The following is a 15116-nucleotide window of genomic DNA, read 5'->3' on the forward strand; positions in this document are numbered from 1 at the left end:
GTTGGAATATGGCATGCAATTCAGGTCTCCTTCCTATCGGAAGGATGTTGTGAAACTTGGAAGAGTTCATAAAAGATTTACAAGGAGGATGCCAGGGTTAGAGGATTTGAGCCACAGGGAGAGGCTGTATAGGCTGGGGCTTTTTTCCCTGGAGTGTCGGAGGCTGAGGGGTGACCTTATCAAGGTTTATAAAATCATGACGGGCATGGATAGTATAAATAGATAAAGTCTTTTCCTTGGGGTGGGGAGTAAAGAACAAAAGGGTTTAGTGTGAGAGGTAATATGAAAGAGTCCTAAGGGGCAACTTGTTCACTCAGAGGGTGGTACATGAATGGAATGAACTGTCAGAGGAAGTGGTGGGGGCTGGTATAATTGCAACATTTAAAATGCAGTTCGATGGGTATATGAATGGGAAGGTTTGGAGGGAGATGGGCCAAGTGCTTGAAAAAGAGACTAGAGTAGGTTAGGATATCTGGTCGGCATGGTCGGGTTGGACCAAAGGGCCTGTTTCCATGCTGTACATCTCTATGACTGTATGACTCCGTGATTTTGTGACTCATTCCTTGTTATCTGTTGTTCTGTATGTAAACCACCCGGAACCCCTCGATTAGATCCCAGTCTGTAACTCACTCCTGGGTATCTCTTCTGCTGTGTGTAAACCCTAAACGCCTCAATTAGATTCCAGTCTGGAACTCACTCCTGGGGATCTGTTATTGGATCTGTGAAGTGATCCTTGTTGGATGTTAGGCCGAAGACAAGATAAACTAAATGGTCAAATGTTACATTGAGAGCAAGAACACAGAAAGCTCCTGGTTCATTTCTGTCCTGTTACATATCTCCAAGTTTCAGATTGGGGCTGAATTTCTGTCACAATGGGGAAAGTCTCAAAAGCTGTTTACTGTCCTGCATGAATGCATCATCATAACATGAATTCTCTTGCAAGATAGGAAATGGAGACAGCTCCTGGAAGGTGTCTGTATCTCTGTGTGTGTGATTCGGTGTGTCTGTGCATGTCTGTTTGTGTGTGATTCTGTGTGCGTATTCAATGGTTTATATATTTTCAAACTGCATTGATGTTGCCAGTCTCTCCTGCTTTTCCTATTTTATACACACTCAATAGACAATAGACAAAGACAATAGGTGCAAGAGTAGGCCATTCAGCCCTTAGAGTCTGCACCGCCATTCAATATGATCATGGCTGATCATTCCTAATCAGTATCCTGTTCCTACCTTATCTCCATAACCCTTGATTCCACTATCTTTGAGAGCTCTATCCAACTCTTTCTTAAATGAATCCAAAGACTGGGCTTCAACTGCCCTCTGGGGCAGAGCATTCCACACAGCCACCACTCTCTGGGTGTAGAAGTTTCTCCTCATCTCTGTCCTAAATGGTCTACCCCGTATTTTTAAGCTGTGTCCTCTGGTTCGGCACTCACCCCTCAGCGGAAGCATGTTTCCTGATGCCAGAATGTCCAATCCTTTCATCTTATACGTCTCAATCGGATCCCCTCTCAGTCTTCTAAACTCAAGGGTATACAAGCCCAGTCGCTTCAGTCTTTCAGTGTAAGGTAATCCCACCATCCCAGGAATTCACCTCGTGAACCTACGCTGCACTCCCTCAATAGCCAGAATGTCTTTCCTCAAATTTGGAGATCAGAACTGCACACAGTAGTCGTGTAGTTTTACTGATATAAAATGGTGGCTGTGGACAAATCTAAAATGTATGCCTGACCGATTTGTGTCAGGAATACATTCAGCAAGGGAGAGGGGGCAACGTGTCAAAAGCCATTTCCATTCATTGATGCTAGCAGAGATAGGAAATGGAGACAGCTCTTTGAAGTTGAATAAAATGCAAATCCCAGAACCTTTTTACAGTGAATGCGGAGAGACAATGTGACATTCCAGTAAGGTCTGCCTTACTTTCCAAGCTCCTAATATATGAGAGAGACATACTATACAAAACCTGATAGAACTCAGCCACTGAATTGTAGATTTGCAGCGTTGAATCAGAATCCTGCCTGGCTAGGCCTCATCCCAAATTGAAGGGTTGCTCAAATTCCACACTGACCTTCTGTGGGTTCAAATTGTGTGTTATCTACAAATAAAAGAAAATAATGCACCTGCAATTGAACAAAGCTTTTCTGGAACTTTGTGTCTCTGTTGGTTTAAGTATCTTTCAACAGGATTGAATATAAATGAGACAGTGAGAGATAGGTAGCACTATAACCAGAATGTCAGTGCAGTATAAAAGGTATATTAATACTTTCAGTGTAAGGGGAAAACAGAGGAGGATAGTCCTCAAACAAGGAAAATTGGGAGTCAGTAAAGTTGTGTAGTTTGTGACTGCATTATGTTTATTTGAGTCAAGATTTGAAACCACTTGGCCAATAGTACACTTTATGACACACTCCCAGTTACAAGTTATTTCACATAAAAAGGTTAACATATCCCTCGATTGGATTCCAGGCTGTAACTCCCTCCGAGCTATCTGTTATTCTGTATCTAAAACTCCCTGAAATCCTCGATTAGATTCCAGGCTGTAACTCACTCCGGGCTATCTGTTATTCTGTACATAAACCATCCTAAATCCCTCGATTAGTTTCCAATCTGTAACACACTCCAGGCTATCTGTTATTCCGTATATAAACCACCCTGAACTCCTCGATTAGATTCCAGACTGTAACTCACTCCATGGCATCTGTTATTCTGTACATAAACCATCCTAAACCACTCGATTAGGTTCCAACCTGTAACACATTCCAGGCTATCTGTTATTCTGTTTATGAACAACCCTGAACCCCTCAATTGGATTCCAGGCTGTAACTCACTCTGGGCTATCTGTTATTCTGTATATAAACCACCCTGAACCCTGCAATTAGATTCCAGGCTGTAACTCACTGCGGGCTACCTGTTATTCTCTATATAAACCACCCTGAATCCCTCGATTAGATTCCAGATTGTAACTCAATCCGGGGTATCTGTTATTCGTATATAAACCACCCTGAACCCCTTGATTAGATTCCAGATTGTAACTCGCTCCGGGGTATCTGGTATTCTGTATATTAACCACCTGAACGCCTCGATTCGATTCCAGTCTGTAACTCACTCCGGGCTATCTGTTATTTTGTATATTAATCACCCTGAACCCATTGATTTGATTTCCCTTCCTGACATGTTAAGCTCACGTTTCCAACACAATCTAATCTCAATAATGATTAATGTATCACTGTTCCTCCTATCTGCTGGCACTACCATCATGTTAACTTTCTAATGTTTACGTACATGATCACCTGTAGCAGTGAGTCGCAGGTAGACAGCGTGGTGCTGAACAAATTTGGCACATTTGCCTTAATCAGTCAGAGCATTGAGTATAGGAGTTGTGGTGGCAGATTACATCTATACAGGATGTTGGTGAGGCCGCTTTAAGAATACTGCGTACAACTCGGTTTTCTGCAGAAATGACTTACACGGATGTTCCAGGACTGGACGTTTGAGCTTTAGGGACAGGCTAATTACGTTGAGGTGCTTCCCCCTGGAGTGTGAGAGGTTGAGAGGCAACATTATAGAGGTTTATAAAATCATCAGGGACATGGATATTCTGAACAGCCATGTTCTACTCCCAAGGATAGGGGAGTCCAGAACAAGACAGCAGAGGTTGGAGGGGAGAGGGCGAATGATTTAGAAGGGACGAGAAGGTAAATATTTCACACAGAGAGTGGTGTGTGGACAGAAAGTGCAGTCAGAGGAAGTGGTCAAGGCGGGTACAATCACAGAAGGAATATTGGCCAAATGCTGGCAAATGGGACGAAATCAGATTTGATATCTGATCGGAGTGAACAGATTGGACTAATGGGTCTGTTTCCATTCTGCATGACTCTCTGATTCTATAAGATGGATGATGAATAATTCTGAAAGGACTTTTCAAGTCGGAATTCTCTTCAGTGGAAGGTTATCGTGTCTCCATGTTCACATTGATTGAAAGCTACGTTAGTTAAATATTTGACAAAGAAGTGCACAATGGGACACAGACAGGAAAGTGGAGCTGAGACCACAACCTGATCAGCTACAATTTTAGTGCCTGGTGGAGAAGGCTCAAAGTATCTAATGACCCACTCCTGCTCCTCAGTCCCATGTTCCTGTGTTCCATTCAGCCCCTCAAACCCGCTAGACAGGAGCAGTTGGAGGTTACTTACTCCTATAACCTGTTGCACAGAAACACAGGAGACATTTCAGCCCCTCAGTACTGTCCCACACGGTTTGAAGTGAATTGGGAAATGTAATTGGAAAACTCAGGCTTGGTATGAAAGAGGCCCCTCATCTCTCTTCACAGAGCTTCCCCTCTCTGCAACTTGTGCTTTATTTGTTGGTCATGTTGTACACTCAGATTCAATGTGAATGCAGCCCCCATACCTCACTCAGGGATGGCTCACAAAATCCTCTGGTCTCCCTGTCTGCAACATTCAATAACAGAACATTCATGAAAATAACACCCACTAACTTTCCAATAACAGAATCGGAGAACATCAGAAACAGGGGCATGTTGTTCACTCCCCAAGCCTGCCTTGCCCTTCTTTAAGATCATGACTGATCTGCTCCTGGTCTCAAATCTTCTTTCCTATCCAATTCTTCATCGCCCTCAACTCTCTGACAGGTCAATTTCCATCTATCTCCTCTTCAAATACGTTCCGTCATCTAGCTTCCCGAACACTCTTGAGAAGAGTGATCCTGACATTCAATATCACCTGTTTGAAGAAAACACTTGCTGCTCCTACATCATGGCCTATTGACGTGAACAAAAGAGGTTGCGTCAAGCGTTCAGATAAAAATGACTGGCCCCGATATCAAGGCAATGGTTGACTTCTGTTGACATAAAGGAGCTTAACAAAACTGAACTTAATGGGAATCAGAGTAACCTCTCCAGTGTTTGGGGTCAAACATGGCACAAAGGAAGATGTTCATCATCTCAGTCCTGGGTCACCTCTGTGGGAGATCGTCAGAGTAGCTTCCTCTTCACAAACACCTTCAGCTGCTTCATCAATGTCTCCCCACCCTGAACCTCCCCACCATAAGATCAGAAGTGGGGATGGTCACTGAAGGTTCCACAATGTTCAGAACATTTTGTCCCCCGTCAGCTCCTGAACTGGTCTTTGTCCGTGTGTAGCAGGATTCAGATTCCATTGAGACTTGTGCTGTTAAAGTGTCGGTAACATTCATGTAACAGCACTGGCGGGCACTGCACATTGCCACAGTAAAACAAGACTTCATTCAGCACCTCAGGCTGGTTTCACAGGAATATGAGGAAGCCATTCAGCCCATTGACACTATTGGAGAAGAACAGGGACAGCCCATTCAGTGCCTTCACCCTATTACTCAGGAAGGGAAGGAGTCTAGTGTGATGGACTACACCAGAGCGCCTGGAAAATATTTGAAGGCGGTAGCCAAGATTCTAATGTTTTCTTATTTTAAAGGAAATGTAAAGTGTCTGTTCCAGATGCAATGTGACTGGTCAAGCTACTCGGTGTGAAGAAAAACACTATCTACTTAAACACGAAAGAGAAAATGAAACCAAAGAAAGAGGAATTTAGAATAACGTAATTCTATTGGACAGCTTAACAGAATAATAGATCTAGGAACTATTACTGATGAACTGTTCCAATATAGGGAAATCCCATAAACACAGCCCTTGGCAAAAAGAAATATTCAGACACAGATTGTCACAAATATTTCTTCAATCCAAGAATTAAAAACAGTATCAAGAGAAATTTCAGAGAGGGTAGCAGCCAGAAGACTTTCACTGAAGTTTCCAACTCTGTGGAGACTCCAATAGTTTCTGATGTTACTGAGAAACCAAAACACAGAGATCCTAATCTGTGAGAGCTGGCCACACCCATTCAGGCTGCATTAAAATAAACACAAGGCCGCCCTAGCTGTTACTCAAGTGGTCTTAACTGGCAAGCTTGGTAACGATCGTTCAATCTCTCTCATAAAAGAAACCCGGACAAAATAACCTCTTAAAGCTGCAGCAATGTTCCATGAGTCAGTACAATGAGCTGTCAAACAGGAACCAGGGTTAATCAGTCAGGCCCTTGGCCCTGTCCAATCGGACGAGGTTGAAGCCAATCACTCCCTTGAGTCACTTACACAGGAACAGCAGGAGGCCATTCCCACCTCAATACACTTACACGGGGGCAGAATGAGGTACTTTTTGGTGATTCCTGATGAATGTCTTATGCCCAAAACGTCGATTCTCCTGGTCCTCGGATGCTGCCTGACCTGCTGTGCTTTTCCAGCAATTGATGGTCTATTCTCATCTCCAGAATTGGCAGTCCTCACTGTCTCCTAATTGATGCTCTAACATGATGAACAAGTGGGGCAGAGGCCCCACAAACAGACTGTTCCACATTGTTTCTCTTGGCTCCGTTGTTTATGATACACATGTGGGACTTTAACATGGTTTTCTTGAGGTGGGCAGGGAAGCCATATGTCTTGTGTGAAGTCTTAAGAAGGCATCTTCCATCTCCACGAAGACAGACTGGTGTTCTCTATGTAGGGTGGAAGCTGGTGGGAATGGCTACCTGTTTCAGACGGAGGTATTGTGGCTGCTGTTGGGGATTGTGAGCAACCTGATGTTCAGTACAGGGTTCACACGCCGACTGCACAATAACATGGGGAGAGTTAATTTAGGCAAATAAACTATGAGGACAGTCACGTTAGACTGATGAATGGACTCTCTAAGTTCAAATAATGGTGATTTTGTTCATGTTGATCTTGTCTAGTGCATGTCCTGTGCAGTGTAACCTGTATGCCTTACTCTGTCCAAGTCTATTTCCACCCTATGATCTGTCTGGCCATGCTTACTATGATCTTCCTCCACTGCTCATAAATAAAGTGTTTCCCTGGACTGAGGTACACGTGACAATAAATCAAACCAATCAATCCTGGGTAAAGTATGGAATTTCTCTCCCTATCAATGTCTGTTTTGGAAATAACTGATCGCTGCCACTCCTCGTGTTTCAGGATCACCATTTCTTCATCTCTCACAGCTCTGCAGATTAAACACTCAGCTTCTTCACTCTTTCCCCATGTTACCATCACCCGTGTCTGTGGTAAGGGAATCATTTATTACAAAGGAGATCAAATCTGTAGAGAGTGCCCCAAATGCTCTCTCAGCAAGGCTCTACAACAGCCGGAAGATGGCTTTACTTATGTACTCGAATCATCTTACAATGAAGGACAGCATACCATTGACTGCACCCATTACTTACACAGGGTTTGATTCGGAGCAGTCAGCATAGACTTGTGAGTGGGAGATCATGCCTCCCAAATTTCTTAGAGACCTTTGATGAAGTTGCCAGGACGTTTGATGAGGGCAGAGTGATAGATGTAGTCTCTATGGATTTCAGTAAGGCCTTTGATAAGTTTCCAAATGGCAGGCTGCTCAGGAAGGTTACATCTCGTAGAATGCGGGGGAACTGGGCAATTGGATACACAGTTGGCTTGATGGTCGGAAGCAGAGGGTTGAGTGGAAGGTTGTTTGTCAGACCGGAGGCTTGGTCCATTGCTGTTTGTTATCTATGATTTGGTTGAGAATGTAGAAGGTATGATTAGTAAGTTTGCAGATGACACTAAAATAAGTGGGAGCATGATCAGTGAGGATGTTTATCAAAAATTGCAGCAGGACCTTAATCAGGTGGAAAATGGGCCGAGAAATGGCAAATGGAATTTAATATAGAAGCGTGAGGTCTTGCATTTTGGAAACTCCGATCAAGGTAGGAGTTTTGTGGTGAATGGGAGGGTCTTAAGGGGTGCAGTGGGCAGAGGGACCTTGGTGTTCAGGTGCACTGTTCTCTGAGAGTGGAGTCACAGGTAGACAGGGAAGTGAAGAAGGCTTTTGGCATATTGGCCTTCATCAGGGAGGATATTGAGGATAGAAGTTGGGACCTTATGTTACAGTTACACAGGACTTTGGTAAGGCCACACTTGGAGTATTGTCTTCAGTTTTGTCACCTTGTCATGGGGAGGATGTTATTAAATTAGAAAGAGTGCAGAAGAAATTTACAAAGACGTTGCCACGACCCAATGGTCTGAGTTATAGGGAGTGGTTGGATAAGCTAGGACCTTTTCTTTAGCGTGTAAGAGACTGAGGGAGTCCTTATAGAGCTGTATAAAATCACAAGGGGTATGGATAGGTTAAGCTCTCAGTCTTTTTCCAAGGTGTAAAGAATCGAGGATTAGCGGGGATCAGTTTAAGGTTAAAGGGGAAGGAATAAAAGGGAACCTGAGGGGCCACTTCTTTATACAGAGGGCTGGTACGTGGATGAGTTGCCAGCAGATATGGTTGAGGGGGGTACATTAACAACATTTCAAAAACATTTGGATAAATATGTGGATAGGAAAGGACTGGAAGCATATGGGCCAACTGCAGGGAAATGGGTTTAGCGTGGATGGACATTTTCAAGGTGTACTCGAACCCCTCTTTTAATTAAACCCAAACACCCAGAAAAGCTTGCCTCACCTTGTAATCTGTTAAAATAAGAGTGACACAGATCTCCTACATTCCACTATTTAAACAAAAATTATCAAGTTAGTTTCTTAACTTTAATAGTGAACTCTAAACAACAACTATTCACAAATACAAGCCCCTCTTTTCTTAGCCACTTACTATCTGACTCCAACTCTGTAAAAATATGCTGTTCCAACAACCCACATACGAAACATTAAAATCTCAAGACCATACAGTCTCTATCTTCCCCGCTGTGTTCACTCTTTCAGCTGCTGATCTCCCTTCGTCATTTTTTTTATTGCAAGTAGGTTTACATGAACATGTGTCTTTGATAGAGAGTGTTTGAGATAGCCAGTTAGCACTCCTGCTCTACAGCAGTTACTCTGCTGTTGGATGGCAGTGGCTCTCCCTCTATTTTCAAAATGCTGGGTTTATATACTCCACATGATATAATAATTCTCATAATTTGATTGCTGTCCAGGTGTCCAAACAATAATATTCAAATTCTGTTGGTTTCTGGTATCCTGAGCATTATTTAAACTCTTTGGTTGGATTTGAATGGCTGTCAAAACAGCAACCAACACTCAGGTATCCATTTCTCAGCTAATGGTGACATGTGGAACAGTGTGACCTTTAGCTGGCATCTGTGGCTTTAATTTCTATTCAACAAAACCCGATCTGTCTTAAAGTGCCCATACATGTTTTTGTTTTCATAACATCTTCCCGCTTCAGAAAATAAAATGAACCAGCAGACTGAAAAGATGGCTACATTTCTTTTCCTCTAATTCTTAATCCGAACTATATGAAATATAAAAGTATTAATCTCAGTTATATCATTCATATTAATTCTGCATACCAATACAACACTGTAATAAGTCAAATCTTATCTACACTGCTTTCCTTTAAATCCGCGAAAACCCATCTGCTATCACATTGTAGGGGCCACAGCATGTACATTTTGTAAGTTTAAAGTCGGTAAGGTAAGACTCCAATGAAATTGTCTCATATTCTGGTCTTTAAATATTCCAAAAAATGCGAGAGATTTGTCATTGTCCACAACCATCTCCGACAATTTGTTTGTCATATACACATTAACATATTGTCAGGCCAGTGTGAAACTTAATCATTCTTGTTCAATAATGGAGATTTTTTATTTTTTTTCTGGTGGATATTGAGTTTTTTCCACAAGTAGCCAATTAGCCATTCAATTCCATCATCCTCTTTCTGTATCAATACATCTCTGACCCCTATATCCCGAGCATCAAACACAATTTTCAAAGGGTTTCAAAATATTTGGTGTAGCTAAAGCTCGTACGCTGATTAATCCTGCTTTAAAATTCTCAAATACCCCCTGGCATTGTTCTGTCCACCACAATTCTGTGTTCTTCTTTAGTAAATCCATCAGTGGTGCCCATACGCTGCTGAAGTTTGGAACAAACTTCCAATAGAATCCACTCAGTTCCAAAAATCGAAGCACCTTTTTCTTCGAGGATGGTTGTGGAAATTACTCAAAGCCCTTCGGTCTTTGTGTTCCATGGGGTCAACCTTCCATGGCCAATGTAATGTCCCAAGAACATCACCTCTACCTTCGCGAATTCTGTTTTCTTTAAGTTTATTACCAAGTTTTCTTCTTGTAATCGTTCAGCATGTTCTGCCAACTGTAACATGTGTGCTTTCAATCACTTGCTAAAGATCACTACATCATACAGATAAGCTGCACAATTTGTTCATATGGCCACAACTCTGTTTCTGAGTCTGAAATGTGGCTGGTGCATTATTCATCCATATGAAATACTCGATAAAGTTTTTTTTTGTCATCTCTGGTATCTTTACTAGATTGTTTAACTGACTCCACATTTTAAAAAATTTGAATGGGGCCACTAAACCTGGCTTTGAAGGGATTTCCTACCACTGGTGGCGATTCTGATACGTCATCCCCACGGGAAATCTTCAAAGTTTCTGAGTTTTTATCTGCCACCTGCTTCACTCTATGCTGTTCTCTTCAGATACTATTTAGCAAACTCACCTACTCCATCTACTCTCTCCTTCACCTCACACACAGAATCCAGGTGTGAGATTTCCAACTTCGGTCCTGTCAATTTATATTTAATTAATTTCAAAGGACCTCTCACTTCATGTACGAATATTAACTCAACAGACGTAAAGTGAGTAGATTTATTTGGGACATCTCTAATGGCAAACAATTTAATGGGACACCTTTATCACAATCATTTGGCCAACCCTGACAGTACGCTGTTAACATAATCTTCAGCGTCTGATGCTAACTTTCCAAGGCTCCCTGGGATTCAGGATAGGATGCCCTTGATTTGAAGTGCTGTCTGCCTAAGCCATCCATGACTTCCTTAAACAGCTGAGCGATAAAATGAGACCCTTGGTCTGACTGAATCTCTCTGGGCAGCCCACAGCGAGTAAAGAAAGCTACCAACTCCTCCACTTCCCTTTTTGCCTTGACACTCCAATAATGGAATTGCCTCTGGAAATCTGGTAGACACATCCAATATAGTCAGCAAATATTGGTTTCCACTTTTACTTTAGAAAGGGGAGCTACACAATTAATCATAACCCACGTGCAAGGTTCTTCGAATGCAGGAATTGGCAAGAAAGGTTCTGGTTTTATTACTGCCTGTTACTTACCTACCATTTGGGATGTATGTCATGTACAAGAAAAATTAACAGTGTCCTTGTACATTCCAGGCCACTAGAAACGCTTCTGTACCTTAGCCTGGGTCTTCTGTACACCTAAGTGACTGTCTGCAGTTAGTTTATGAGCTACCCGTAACACTGTACGTTACTGCTAACACAATCTGGTGCACTTCGGCCCATTTCCCGTCTGCAGTAACCTATCGGGGTCTCCATTTCAATTTTATGATTCTATCTTTAAGTTAATAACGTTCAACCATATATTCTGATTCCTTTTCTGTGTGTGTGCATGTGTATGTGTGTGTGAATGTGTGAGTATATATCTGTTGTAAGTCCATTCACCTTTCTGGACTAAACCCCCCTGCCTGGTCCTCTGCCTGTTCAGGTTTTTCCTGCACCATTGCATCAAACAGGGGGTCAGTTCACTGAGCATCAAACCATTTGTCTTTTTCGTTCGTTTTTCCTTCCTGCTGTAACTTATGACAGTGGGATCTTGTTACTACACAGTCTGGAAAAATTCCTGGGTAATTTTCTTTTAACTCACCAATTCCCTAGTCTTCCTTTGGCTTCTCCACCACAAGGGGTGCCTCTCCCACCTCGCCTCCTGCTAAATCGTTCCCAAGAACAAACTGTATTCCTGGAAATGACACTCTGTTACTCACTGTCACTGTTACTTCCCCAACCTTGATTTGGCATTCCATCCTGATGTTACACAAGGGAATACTTAATTTCTGTCCCCATTCCACAAATTAACACACTCTTGATTAACATGCCAGAAAGAGTGAAAAAAACTTTCATCTCTCACTATTAGAGGGTGAGAGAAAGTGAGGGCTGCAGATGCTGGAGATGAGAGTTGAAAAGTGTGGGGCTGGAAAAGCACAGCACGTCGGCAGCATCCGAGGGGCAGGGGCGTTGCCGTTTCAGGCATAAATCCTTCATCAGGAAAGTGGGAGGTAAGGGAGGGGGAAGGAGGTTGAGAAATAAATGGGAGGGTGGGGATGGAGCTGGGTGGAAGGGAGCTTGGAAGGCGATAGGTAGATGCAGGGAGGGTGTGATGGTGATAGGTTGGACAGGAGGGTGATAGGACTCCTATCGGTGGTAGGACAGCTGGAACCCTCAAACTGTTCCGCATCAATGTTGACTTCACCAAATTTCAAATCTCCCCTCCACCAACCTCTCCCAGATCCAACCGTACAACCTAGCACTGCCCTCTTGGACTGCCCTAACTAGACATCTTCCTTTCCACCTATCGACTTCACCCTACCCTCCGACATATCACTCCCACCTACATCATCTTATTGCCTTCCCAATGACCCTTCCACCAGCTCAGCTACTACCCTCGTATTTATCTTTCAGTCCCCTTTGCGCCCCCCCCCACCCCCCACCACATTCCTGACGATGGGTTACTGCCTGATATTCGATTGTCCTGCTGTTCGGATACTGCCTGATCTGTTGTGCTTTTCTGGCGCCTCACTTCTCAACTATTAGAGACTGAGCAGATCCCGTATCTCACAAAATTATAACTTCTTGTCCTTCTCCCCCTGTTCTTTCTGAGTAAACTTTATCCACAGATAAAGTTTCCTTAGAGAGATCAGGCACTGCCTCCATACCCAGCCCTTGCCTCGGCTGTGCAATTTCCTGCAGCTCCTCGGCTCCACTTGGGGTCTCCTTTACCAGTTTCACTAATGCCACTGGGCTTAGCCTCTTCGACCGCATCTTTCCCCAAAGTGTCTTCCTTTAACGCCCAGCACGGTGTGTCCCAGCTTACTCCAGTGAAAACAACTTTTTCCCTGTGCCCTTCTTAAACCACCAACACTGTCATTTTATGTGTTCCAGTGCCTTATAGTGAGAACACCTGAGGCCTTTCACCACCTTTCAACCCCCTTGGGCTTCTTTCTTCCCCTGTGGTAAAATATTGTGAGCTACTGTTCGCTTTGTAATGTGTGATTGTCCCTTCTCCCAATTTCTATCCCTCACAGGATGAAATTCCTGCCAGAAGCTAAATTTTATCACATTCCACAATGCATATTTACCTGTCATTTCTGCCGTGCTTCTCACTTCTTGAACTTCCTATTCAGTCACATGAATTCTTACTATCTCTGGAAGTGAGTCTTTTAACTTCTCCTGCAGATTAATCTCCCTTCAAGCCTCACAGGTCTTATCCATTTTTAAGGCCAGCACCCACCTGTCAAAATGACTGTGGTTAATTCTTTCAAACTCAATATAAGTCTGACCTGGTTCCGTCTCTATTTTTCTGAACTTCTGTCTATATGCTTCTAGTACCAATTCATAACCAATCAAAATAACCAATTTAACATCTTGATAATCTCTTGATCCCTCATCTGACAGCGCTGCACATACCTCACCAGCTGGGCCCATCAGCTTAGTCTGAACTAGCATTACCCACAAGTTCACTGGACACGTCATCTGCCTAGCCATTTTTTCAAATGAAATGAAAAAGGGTTTGACAATTTTCTCAACGAGATATGGCAAGTTACTAACCTAGTTGTATACATCCCTACGTTCTCCCTTCATCTCCATCCTGTTAATTTAAATTTCTTGTCTAATTCCCAACTTCTGAATTTCAAATCCCCTCTCTCTTTCTTTTTCCTCTCTTTCTCTTTCGTCTCTCTCTGTTTCCATCCCTTTATTTATCTTCTAACTCCAGTTGCCACATTTGCAATTTAAGTTTTTATAACTCTACTGCAGTTGCCTGTTTCTCTGATACATCAAAATGCTTGACCAACTCCATTACAATTTCAGCTTCCCTTTTCTCCCTGGTTGAACCCAATTCCAACCTATTTGCTAATTCTAACAAATGTCCTCCTTCTTCTGTCTTTCTAAACTTCCTTGGAAAATTTGGGAACCTCTTTAGTAATGTGAACAGCCATTTCCCTCACTTTTCATTTAACCAACCACAAGTAACAAAATTAAACGAATTTTCCCACTGGTTTTATTTGAAGATCAAAGTCACTAATTGCAATGAGTTGGAATTTGCTGCGACCTGTTGTATCTCAAATCTGTTCAGATCGGTCCAAGTGCCACACGGCAAGGCCCCAAACTGTTATGACATCAATGTCGAACCCCTCTGTTAATTAAAATCACACACCTAGAAAAGCTCACCTCACATCATAATCTGTCAAAACGTGAGCGACAGAGAACTCCTAAATTCCACTAATAAACAACAAATAACAATTTATATCTGTGCAAGTTAGCTCGCTGAGTTTGAAGGTCTGTTTTCAGAAGTTTCGTCACCATGACTAGGTGACATCATCAGTGAGAGTCTCCGCTGAATCTCTGGTGGTATGTCCCGCCTCTCTATTTATAGGTCTTGGTTTCTTAAAGTGGGTGATGTCATTTCCGGTTATTTTTAAAAAGAGAATGTAGACAGGATCTAAATTGATGCGTTTATTGATGGACTTCTGGTTATAATACGATTCCTCTAAGAAGGTCCTTGCGTGTCTTAGTATGTGTGTTTGCTTTGTCCCAGTCAAAGTGGTGCCCTTCTTTGTCTGTATGTATGGAACATAGTGATAGTGGATCATGTCTTTTGGTGGCTAGTTGGTGTTCTGTTGTTTATTTACAATGTGTTGTGCACATATGAAAAATGCGACTTATCTGCACACACACATTGATTAAAGAGTGTATATAAAATCATTTTTCCACCATTGAAACTGTCCTGTTATTGTGTTACGAGGATAGATTAGATTAGATTAGATTACTTAGTGTGGAAACAGGCCCTTCGGCCCAACAAGTCCACACCGCCCCGCCGAAGCGCAACCCACCCATACCCCTAACATCTACCCCTTACCTACACTACGGGCAATTTAGGATGGTCAATTCACCTGACCTGCACATCTTTGGACTGTGGGAGGAAACCGGAGCACCCGGAGGAAACCCACGCAGACACGGGGAGAACGTGCAAACTCCACACAGTCAGTTGCCTGAGGCG

This window comes from Chiloscyllium punctatum, chromosome 47, assembly GCF_047496795.1.
Source record: "Chiloscyllium punctatum isolate Juve2018m chromosome 47, sChiPun1.3, whole genome shotgun sequence".
Taxonomy (NCBI): Eukaryota; Metazoa; Chordata; class Chondrichthyes; order Orectolobiformes; family Hemiscylliidae; genus Chiloscyllium; species Chiloscyllium punctatum.